Source organism: Pseudophryne corroboree, chromosome 11 (genome assembly GCF_028390025.1).
Source record: "Pseudophryne corroboree isolate aPseCor3 chromosome 11, aPseCor3.hap2, whole genome shotgun sequence".
Taxonomy (NCBI): Eukaryota; Metazoa; Chordata; class Amphibia; order Anura; family Myobatrachidae; genus Pseudophryne; species Pseudophryne corroboree.
The window spans coordinates 331,339,941-331,352,221 of record NC_086454.1 but is presented as its reverse complement, the minus strand read 5'-3'; the positions used below and the strand labels follow the sequence as shown (position 1 = coordinate 331,352,221).

At 47.6% G+C, this 12,281-nt stretch overlaps 1 long non-coding RNA gene across 1 annotated transcript in view; it reads right to left on the bottom strand.

The window, feature by feature from the left end:
• The window catches only part of LOC134970242 (uncharacterized), a 187,736-nt gene extending 182,631 nt beyond the window's left edge, over positions 1-5,105 (bottom strand). The window contains exon 1 of the long non-coding RNA XR_010189741.1: positions 4,946-5,105. This is a non-coding gene — a long non-coding RNA (uncharacterized LOC134970242). The remainder of the gene's footprint in view (positions 1-4,945) is intronic.
• Positions 5,106-12,281: the final 7,176 nt, after the last annotated feature.

Below are 12,281 nucleotides of genomic sequence, written 5' to 3'. Positions count from 1 at the left end.
GCAATGAAAAGTGTGGAGAAGTGAGTCAATGGAGAAGAACCAATCAGCATTGAAGTAACATTTATAATTTGCATACTATACAATTGTACGGAGCAGCTGATTGGTTGCCATGGTCAACTTCTCCACAGGCTCACCTCTCCACTCTTTTCACTGCTTCATGAACAGACCCCAAGAAGTGGAGAAGTTGCCCATAGCAACCAATCAGATTCTACCTATCATTTTATAGAATGCACTAAATAAACAATAGCTGGAATCTGATTGGATGATTTGAGCATCTTCTCCACTTGTCCTTTTTGTGATACATCTCTCCCATATAATGAGGCCTTTATTGTAAATCCCTTTGCAGATGTAAAATGCACACCTTGTTCTGGATTGACTTACATAATTTGGTGTCCTTAACAAATAATGAGATCCCTTTCAATGCCAACTTCGAGGTCATTACACTGAGGTACAAAACATTCAACCAGAATTTAATTAGAAAATGTTCCATTAAAAACATGCGTGGCAGTCAGTAAAATCCTTTTAATCATTGTCTTACCGTCATACAAGTCTATGATTTGAAAAGCGGATATGTTGTTCTTTGTATAATAATGTCACCAGTTTATCATTTCCGAATTACGAAAACGACTCCGACAAGAAACGGGTACATGTAAGTCACGGCAGCTTTATGATATTGAATATTTCATTGAAAAAAAAAAAAAAGTATTTTTTTTTAAAGTATTCTTATGTTTAGAATCTTTATCTACAGAGGGCGTGATTTAGAGGCGGACATAATTTGCAGTTCTGAGTGCTGTGTCCGAACACGCGGCGTCACAGGTATCGGCTAGGTCTATGGTTAGTCAGAATGAGCGACGGAACGCTTTTGCCGTGGGGCAAGAAGATGCACAGCCTGGCCTTGGCAATCCTACACAACGAGGGCAAGTCATTTTGAAATATGGTCCTCAAGTTGGTGCAACTTTAGACACAACCATCGGTCACACTTCATACCAGCCCCAGGCTTTGTGCAGATTTTTCGTCAGAGTATGCCTCCAATGTGAGTGATACAGTGTCTGAGATCGTAAGCAGTTCAGCGATAGGACACTGCAATATGCGTACATGCGTACGCACCGTGGGACACATGGCACAATCCATACAATCAGCCATGCAGCTCTGTGCATACACACCGTGGGACACATGGCACAATCCATACAATCAGCCATGCAGCTCTGTGCATACACACCGTGGTACACATGGTACAATCTATACAATCAGCCATGCAGCTCTGTGCATACACACCGTGGGACACATGGCACAATCCATACAATCAGCCATGCAGCTCTGTGCATACACACCGTGGTACACATGGCACAATCCATACAATCAGCCATGCAGCTCTGTGCATACACACCGTGGTACACATGGTACAATCTATACAATCAGCCATGCAGCTCTGTGCATACACACCGTGGGACACATGGTACAATCTATACAATCAGCCATGCAGCTCTGTGCATACACATTGTGGTACACATGGTACAATCTATACAATCAGCCATGCAACTCTGTGCATAGACACCGTGGTACACATGGTACAATCTATACAATCAGCCATGCAACTCTGTGCATACACACCGTGGTACACATGGTACAATCTATACAATCAGCCATGCAGCTCTGTGCATACACACCGTGGTACACATGGTACAATCTATACAATCAGCCATGCAGCTCTGTGCATACACACCGTGGTACACATGGTACAATCTATACAATCAGCCATGCAGCTCTGTGCATACACACCGTGGAACACATGGTACAATCTATACAACTGGTCCTGCTGCTCTGTGCATACACACCGTGGTACACATGGCACAATCTATACAATCAGCCATGCAGCTCTGTGCATACACACCGTGGTACACATGGTACAATCTATACAATCAGCCATGCAGCTCTGTGCATACACACCGTGGTACACATGGTACAATCTATACAATCAGCCATGCAGCTCTGTGCATACACACCGTGGTACACATGGTACAATCTATACAATCAGCCATGCAGCTCTGTGCATACACACCGTGGTACACATGGTACAATCTATACAATCAGCCATGCAGCTCTGTGCATACACACCGTGGAACACATGGTACAATCTATACAACTGGTCCTGCTGCTCTGTGCATACTGACCGTGGGACTCATGATACAATCCAGCGCCGTAAATACGTGTGTGTCAGGTGTGCCTGGAACACAGAGCAGTCGCCCTGAGGGCGCAACGGCCAGCGGCTTGTAATGAGTCAAATGGACTCATTACAAGCCGCCTCTGATGTGTGCGCCACACTGGAGAAGCCGGAGGCAGGGGAGGCTAGCAGCAGAGGCAGGGGAGAAGGAGGAGGGAGGGGGACTGGAGCCGCAGCAACGCTATGTAATTGGTAGAAACGCCGCTGCAGCAGTCACTGTCCTTCCACATTGGCTGGCTGGCGCTGCTGTGAATGCTGGGATGCGCTTCCCTCATCCCAGCATTCACAGCGGCGCTGGGCAGCCAATGCAGAAGGAGAGGGGACTGCTGCAGCGGCGCCTCTACCAATTACATAGCGCTGCTGCGGCTCCAGTCCCCCTCCCTCCTCCTCCTTCCCCCCTGCCCGGGATCTGCCAGCACAGAGGAGCCTGACTGCCAGCGGGGAGAGATGTAAATCTATCTATCTATCTATCTATCTATCTATCTATCTATCTATCTATCTATCTATCTATCTATCTATCCAGGGCCGGCTCCAGGCCTACTAGCACCCTGAGCGAAAACATGTAAAAGCGCCCCCCCCCCCCCCTCGTGCGCGCGCCGAAGGCGCGCTCCAGCAAAAGTGGGCGTGGCCTCTTTGAAAGTGGGCGTGGCCTCGTGACTTCATATTATTAGGCTATAAATAAATATGTTTTCACACCTTCTCTACGCACACAATTAGCAGCCTTACACATAGGAGGGCAAAATGACGTACATACTGTAATGCTTGGTGCTCATCTACGTACATGGCAAAGCATGGACAGTGCGCGCGTTGCTTCGTGGGGAAGGTGCGTGGCCACATAAGTGGCAATTCGCATTACACCACACAGTAGTGCAGTTAATACACACTGCACCAGGTAGAACCTCCTAGACACTTTGCGCCAGGCAGAGCACGTTAGACACTTTGCGCCAGGCAGAGCACGTTAGACACTTTGCGCCAGGCAGAGCACGTTAGACACTTTGCGCCAGGCAGAGCACGTTAGACACTTTGCGCCAGGCAGAGCACGTTAGACACATTGCCTAGCCACAGACGCCTAGCGGGAACACTACATGATATGCTCCCCAGCCGTGCCAGCTACACATGACATACACATGACATGCCCCCCAGCAATGCCAGATACATAAATGGCCACACAGTGCCAGATATGTAGATACAGAAAAGCCCCCACAATGCTAGATAAATGCCCCCACAGTGCTAGATAAATGCCCCCACAGTGCCAGATAAATGTCCCCACAGTGCGCCCCACAGTGCCAGATAAATGTCCTCAGTGCCAGATAAATGCCCCACAGTGCCAGATAAATGCCCCACAGTGCCAGATAAATGCCCCCACAGTGCGCCCCACAGTGCCAGATAAATGTCCCCACAGTGCCAGATAAATGTCCCCACAGTGCCAGATAAATGTCCCCACAGTGCACCCCACAGTGCCAGATAAATGTCCCCACAGTGCCAGATAAATGCCCCCATAGTGCTAGATAAATGCCCCCAGTGCCAGATAAATGTCCCCAGTGCCAGATAAATGTCCCCACAGTGCCAGATAAATGCCCCCAGTGCCAGATAAATGCCCCCAGTGCCAGATAAATGCCCCACACTGCCAGATAAATGACCCCAGTGCCAGATAAATACCCCACACTGCCAGATAAATGTCCCCACAGTGCCAGATAAATGTCCCCACAGTGCCAGATAAATGCCCCCACAGTGCCAGATAAATGTCCCCACAGTGCGCCCCACAGTGCCAGATAAATGTCCTCAGTGCCAGATAAATGCCCCACAGTGCCAGATAAATGCCCCACATTGCCAGATAAATGCCCCCACAGTGTGCCCCACAGTGCCAGATAAATGTCCCCACAGTGCCAGATAAATGTCCCCACAGTGCACCCCACAGTGCCAGATAAATGCCCCCATAGTGCTAGATAAATGCCCCCAGTGCCAGATAAATGTCCCCACAGTGCCAGAAAAATGCCCCCAGTGCCAGATAAATGCCCCCAGTGCCAGATAAATACCCCACACTGCCAGATAAATGACCCCAGTGCCAGATAAATACCCCACACTGCCAGATAAATGTCCCCACAGTGCCAGATAAATGTCCCCACAGTGCCAGATAAATGCCCCCACAGTGCTAGATAAATGCCCCCACAGTGCCAGATAAATGCCCCCACAGTGCCAGATAAATGCCCCAGTGCCAGATAAATGCCCCCAGTGCCAGATAAATACCCCACACTGCCAGATAAATGTCCCCACAGTGCCAGATAAATGTCCCCAGTGCCAGATAAATGCCCCAGTGCCAGATAAATGCCCCCAGTGCCAGATAAATACCCCACACTGCCAGATAAATGTCCCCACAGTGCCAGATAAATGCCCCCACAGTGCCAGATAAATGCCCCCACAGTGCCAGATATGCCCCTAGTGCCAGATACACCATGCCCCACAGTGCCAGATATGCCCCCAGTGCCAGATACATCTGCCCACAGTGCCAGATACACATGCCCCAGTGTCAGATATGCACCACAGTGCCAGATACACCATGCCCCACAGTGCCAGATATGCCCCCAGTGCCAGATATGCCCCACAGTGCCAGATACACCATGCCCCCCAGTGCCAGATACACATGCCACACAGTCTCAGATATGCCCAAAGTGCCAAATATGTCCCAAGTGCCAGATACCCCCCCCCCCCCCCCCCCATGCTCACCGCTCTGCTGCCGATGGTTCGCTTGGGCGGGAAGGAGGAAGAAGCGGAGGCGGCTGCTGCGGCTGCTGCTCCTGCTGTGTGAGGACGGGGTGCCTCCGGCGGGTGGGCGCACAGTTTCACACTATAAACTCAGCGCGCGCTATGCGCGCTGTGCGGCGCCAGCACCTGACGCCGGGCGCGCACGCGCACGCGCACCACTGGCTGCTGGCTGAGAGTGGGACCAGGAGGCAGGCCGGGGACGGAGGCACACAGGACAAGGCTCCAGGCTCCAATATAGCGGTGACAGCGCGCAGCGCCCATTAAGGGTGGTGCCCTGCACGGCCGCTCTATTGGAACATGCCTGGAGCCGGCCCTGTATCTATCTATCTATCTATCTATCTATCTATCTATCTATCTATTATGTCTGCCGCAATGTGTAAAAAGGGGGACGCTGTCTGCCATAACGTGTAAAAAGGGGGACTGTCTGCCGCAATGTGTAAAAAGGGGGACGCTGTCTGCCATAATGTGTAAAAAGGGGGACGCTGTCTGACACAATGTATAAAAAGGGGGACTGTCTGCTGCAGTGTGTAAAATGGGTGACGCTGTCTGCCGCAATGTGTAAAAAGGGGGACTGTCTGCTGCAATGTGTAAAAAGGGGGACGCTGTCTGCCGCAATGTGTAAAAAGGGGGACGCTGTCTGCCGTAATGTGTAAAAAGGGGGATGCTATCTGCCGTAAGGTGTAAAAGGGGGGATCGTCTGCCATATTGTGTAAAAAGGGGCTCTACCTGGTGTAGTGGCGCTACTGTGCAGCGTAATTTGAATAATGGAGACTACTGTGCACCGTAGTATGAATTGGTATTATTTTGTGGCCATGCCCCTTCCCCATGAAGCCACGCCACTATATATTTTTCACGCGCCCTGCCCTATCTTGCATAGGGGGGGCGCCAATGCCGTTTGTTACACACAGCGCTAAAATGCCTAGTTACGGCACTGGTACAATCTATACAATCAGCCATGCAGCTCTGTGCATACACACCGTGGGACACATGGTACAATCTATTCTATACAATCAGTCCTGCTGCTCTGTGCTCACGCACCGTGGGACACAGGTACAATCTATACAATCAGTCCTGCTGCTCTGTTTTCACGCACCGTGGGACACAGGCAGAGCCGGCCATAGGCATAGGCAAACCAGGCAAATGCCTAGTGCATTTGGTATGCCTAGGGGCACCAGCAGCTTCTGCTGATTAAAATGATATGCGGCATGCCTATATTCTGTGTGTAGCATTTCGTATGCAGATACAGCCACAGTCACACACAGTATATAGGCATGCTGCATATAATTTTAATCAGCAGAAGCTGCTTGTGCATCCTAGTCACATAGTAATGCAAATAAGGTGCATTTTCATCAAAAAAGATGCCCAACATTAGCAGAGCTGCCAGCTTACTCACCCCAGACATCTCCTGCTGATTGGCACATTGAGGCAAGATGTATGAGGACACATCTGTATCCAAGCAGAGATAAAGGTCACAGTGTAAGTGGACGTGTGAGTGCTGTGTGTGGGTGGGTTGGGGCATTGTGTGTGTCATGTGTATAAATGCATTAATAATGTGCAGCATATGTGTTTGAGGCACTATGTGTGCCATTATGTGTATAAGGGCATAAATAATGTGTGGCATATGTGTAAGAGGCACTGTGTGTGTAATTATATATATATAAGGGCATTAATAATGTGCGGCATATGTGTAAGAGGCATTATGTGTGTCATGTGTATAAATGCATTAATAATGTGCAGCATATGTGTTTGAGGCACTATGTGTGCCATTATATGTATAAGGGCATAAATAATGTGGGGCATATGTGTAAGAGGCATTATGTGTGTCATGTGTATAAGGGCATTAATAATGTGCGGCATATGTGTAAGGGATATTATGTGTATAAGGGCATTAATAAAGGTTGACATAATGTGTAAGGCACCTTTGTATATAAGGACATTAATAATATGTGTCATATGTGACAGGGGCATTACCGTGTAATATTATGTGTATAAATGTATTACTAATGTGTTGCATTATGTGTATAAGGTGCTCTACTGTGTGGTGTTACATATAGAAAGGGCACTACTGTGTGGTGTAATGGGAAAAAAGAGCAATATGATGTGGTGTAATGTGAATAAGGGGCACTACTGTAAGGAGTAATGTTTATAAGGTAAAGTGATACTACTGTGTGATGTAACGTGAATAAGGGACACTATCGCATGATAAAATGTGAATAAAGTTGCACTACTGTGTGGCGTAATTTGAATTGGGGGTACTATTGTGTGGCCATGCCCCTTCCCAGCATGAACACACCCCTTATTGGGCTGTGCACCGAATGTGCGCACCAATCCTATTTAAAATGTAGGGGGTAGGAACACCAAAATAAGGACTGCTATGGGTGAGGGGTGATGGTGCTGGGAAAGGGCTGCAGTGTCAGAGGGGGAACTAGCGATGGTGCTAGGGGGCACCAGACAAAATATTGCCTAGGGCATCATATTGGTTAGGGCCGGCTCTGGACACAGGTACAATCTATACAATCAGTCCTGCTGCTCTGTGCTCACGCACCGTGGGACACATGGTACAATCTATACAATCAGTCCTGCTGCTCTGTACATACACACCGTGGGACACAGGTACGAAATTAGAAAATTAGATTAAACCTGTAAGATATTATCTCCACTCTAGTTATTTAGAATTTTAGTAACGTGTTTAGGTGCTCTCATAGCACTTGCATTTGTCTATTTTGCACTGAAACAAAGTCTGTGTGATTGGAACCCTTACCACAGCCCAAAGTTATCACATCATTCCTGAGGTGTCAGTAATCCATGTAGCCTTCATATAAATATTTTATGCAACTCACAATATGAGTTTACCATCTTCTGAGTTTCAGACAATTAATATAACTTAATTTTTTTTATATTTTTTTTTTGTCAGATAATTTTTTATAAATTATTTCAAACTGTAACACGACCCTCTTTTGTTATTTTCTCCTCAGCTCACTGTTAAATTGTTATAAAGGAGAAAAGTGGAAAAAAACAAATTACAGCGTAAAACCAAACCATGGGGGTAATTCCAAGTTGATCGCAGCAGGATTTTTGATAGCAATTGGGCAAAACCATGTGCACTGCAGGGGAGGCAGATATAACATGTGCAGAGAGAGTTAGATTTGGGTGGGTTATTTTATTTCTGTGCAGGGTAAATACTGGCTGCTTTATTTTTACACTGCAAATTAGATTGCAGATTGAACACACCACACCCAAATCTAACTCTCTCTGCACATGTTATATCTGCCTCCCCTGCAGTGCACATGGTTTTGCCCAATTGCTATCAAAAATCCTGCTGCGATCAACTTGGAATTACCCCCCATATTCCTTACTGTGCAAGATGGGGAACTTGGGCTCCTCTTAGTTGCTTTTTTGATCGCATGTAGCAACTTTTTGCTGCTGCTGCGATCAACTAATCCCCGCCTATTGGGGAGTGTATTTTAGCATAGCAAGGCTGCGATTGCTTGTGCAGCTCTGCTATGCTTAAAAAGTTTCCTGCAAAACAAGACCAGCCCTGCAGCTACTTACCCTGTGCGACGGATCCAGCGATGAAGGTCCCGGTCCTGACGTCAGCATCCGCCCTCCGTTCGCCTGGACACGCCTGCGTTCTTCTTACCACTCCCCGAAAACGGCCTCCAACGGTGAGTATCCGCCCCGGAACGCCTCTCCGCTGTCAATCTTCTTCCGTCCAGCGCTGCGTCTTTTTTTTTCCGCTGGGCGCTCCGTTGCCTGGCGACGTCCGTCGCCGGGCAACGCCATGTGTGAGCAATACGCATGCGCAGTTCTGACCCGTTCGCACCGCAGAGAAGAACCGCTGCGTGCGAACGGGTCGGAATGACCCCCACTATGTAGTGTGCCCAATATGGCTGCCTCTTCTGGTCCTCTCTTGTGCAGAATAAACAATGCATGGTTCTGAACTCTCCTAATATTGTCATCTCTTCACCTTTTGAGAGGATTTATTGATAAACATAAAGACAACTTCAAGCAAAGAAATGTCTATTTTTATATCAAGTTAAATGTGGCCTGTTTTTTTTTCTTTTTCTTCTTCTTTTACTTCTTCTAATTCTTCTTGGTGTTCTTCTTATTTTTATTATTATCAGTAGTAGTATTATTTGGGTGTAGTGGGGTATGCCGGCAGCCAGACTGCCGGCGGTCATCATACCGGCGCCGGCATACTGACAGCTGGGCAAGAGCAAATGAGCCCCTTGCGGGCTCGCTGCACTTACCATGCTGCGGGCACGGTGGCGCGCTACGTGCGCCACGCTACCTATTCTCCCTCCAGGGGGGTCGTGGACCCCCAAGAGGGAGAAAAGGTGTCGGGATGCCGGCTGTTGGGATTCCAGCGCCAGTATACTGTGCGCCAGGATCCCGACAGCCGGAAAACTGAAGACCACCCGTATTATTTACTCTGCATTAAAAAAATAGGGAATTTCCGGACCAAGAGCGGTCCAGAAATCGGGTGTGGTATGGAAGGTAGATAGTAACTAGGTCGACAGTGTCTAGGTCGACCACTATTGGTCGACAGTAACTAGGTCGACAGGGTCTTTAGGTCAATATGGTCTAGGTCGACAGGTCAAAATGTCGACATGAGTTTTTTATTTGTTTTGGTGTCATTTCCTTCGTAGAGTGACTGGGAACCCCAATTAGTGCACCTTGTCCCCTCGCATGGCGAGCGAAGCGATCGTAGTCCACGTGTATCGTTTAGTATGAAAAGGTTCAAAAAATGAAAAAAATAGTGAAAACATGATGTCGACCCCTTGACCTGTCGACCTAGAACATGTCGACCTAGAGACCCTGTCGACAAAGAAACCCTGTTACTGTCGACCTAGAGACCGGATCCCCCAGAAATCGTACAAACTTGTCCTATAAGAGGAACAAGATGGTGGAAGACTCATGACTCATGAAGACTCATCATTCAGCACTAAGGAGAGGATAACCCCCCTTGTGGAAGAAACATCTGGGGACCCATGGCTGAAGGATTACCCATCCCTCTAGGCATTAAGAGACTCTGCAGAGTTTTCCCAGACCACACCCACCCACTAACATTGCATAACCAAGTCATCCCTTTTGTCTTCTTTTTGTCTTCTTTTTTCAAATTATTATTATTTACTCTGCATTAAAAAACAGGAAATTCTGGACAAGATTGGTCCAGATTTCTTAAAAACTTGTCCTATAAGCGGAGCAAGATGGCGGACGCCTCATGACTCATTAAGAGCTAGTCATCATTCAGCACTGAGGAGAGGAAACCTCTGGGGACCCATGGCTGAAGGATTGCCCATCACTCGAGTTTAGGCATTAAGAGATTCTGCAGAGTTTCCCCAGACCACCCACTCACTAACTTTGCATAACCAAGTCATCCCTTCTGTCTTCTATTTTGTCTTAATTTTTAAAATTATAATTATTTACTCTACATTAAAAAACAGGGAATTCCAGCCCAAGATTGGTCCAGAATTGTTAAAAACTTGTCCTATAAGAGGAACAAGATGGTGGAAGCCTCATGACTCATTAAGAGTTAGTCATCATTCAGCACTGAGGAGAGGAAACAAACACGTCCCTCTAGGCATTAAGAGACTCTGCAGATTTTCCCTAGACCACCCACTCACTAACTTTGCATAACCCAGTCATCCCTTCTGTCTTCTATTTTGTCTTCTATTTTTACATTTATTATTAGTATTATTTACTCTGCATTAAAAAAAGAGAGAATTTCGGACCAAGATTGGTCCACATTTCTTAAAAACTTGTCCTAGAAGAAGAACAAGATGGCGGAAGAGGAGAGGAAAACCCCTTGTGGAGAAAACCTCTGGGGACCCATGGATGAAGGACTGCCCGTCTCTCTAGGCATTAAGAGACTATGCAGATTTTGCCCACACAATCCACCCACCCACATACTCAGTCATCCCTTCTCTTCTTCTTCTTCATGTTCTTCTTATAGTTTAAATAATTAATTCTTCTTCTTCTACTTAGTAGTAGTAGTAGTAGTAGTATACATCTCTGCATTCAAAAGTAGGAAATTCCGGACCAAGATTGGTCCAGAATTCTTAAAAACTTGTCCTATAAGAGGAACAAGATGGTTTAAGCCTCATGACTCACGAAGAGTCATCCTTCAACACTAAGGAGAGGAAAAAACCTCTGGGGACCCTTGGCTGAAGGACTGCCTGCATTAATAGACCATACAGAGTTTTCCCAGATAATCAAAAGCAGCTAGCGAGCGAACAACTCGGAATGAGGGCCATTGGCCCTCATTCCAAGTTGTTCGCTCGCTAGCTGCTTTTAGCAGCAGTGCAAACGCTAGGCCGCCGCCCTCTGGGAGTGTATCTTAGTTTAGCAGAATAGCGAACGAAAGATTAGCAGAACTGCTACTAAATAATTCCCTGCAGTTTCTGAGTAGCTCCAGACCTACTCCTAGACTAGGATCAGCTCGGTCCGTTCAGTTTCTGGTTTGACGTCACAAACACGCCCTACGTTCGGCCAGCCACTCCCCCGTTTCTCCAGCCACTCCTGCGTTTTTACCTGGCACGCCTGCGTTTTTTAGCACACTCCCTGAAAACGGCCAGTTTCCGCCCAGAAACACCCACTTCCTGTCAATCATACTACGATCACTCGAGCTATGAAAAAACATCGCTCGAGCTTGTGTAAATCTACAAAGTTTTGTGTGAAAGTACTTAGCGCATGCGCGCTGCGTACCATGCGCATTTTTGCCGTTTTTACACTTGATCGCTGCACTGCGAAAATCGGCAGCGAGCGAACAACTCTGAATGACCACCAATGTCTGCAGTTTTCCTTCAGAGACTAACACAAAAAGATTCTTGGGGCTACTAACACATGAGCAAGCCAATGTAAAGCCGCCCATGGGGGTAGTAGCTGGTCCTAAGATCTACGCCTGCAGGCCTGAGTGTTTGCCCCTGCGACTTGTTGATCATTATAGCGAATCAAATGCTTACAGGAAACTGCAGGCTTGGATCGAAAATAAAAGTTGCTGGGGATAAGAGCAGAGCAGTCACTTTACGTCGGGTTCTGTTGCATAACTTGGGCAGAGTCAAGTTCCGCAGAAGCATGAACGGAACATCAACTTTCAGTGCAGTGCTGTATGCTGCACTAAGCGAGTTCAAAACTTCCACACATAGCGGGTCAGTCCGACCCGTTCGCACGCTGCTGGCTGTCGCAGCGGTGCGAACGGGTCGGTTCTGCGCTGCAATGCGTACACGCGTTGTTGTCCAGCGTTGCCGGGCAACGACCAGATGAACGAAGAAAGCGAACGCTGGTGCGATCGCAA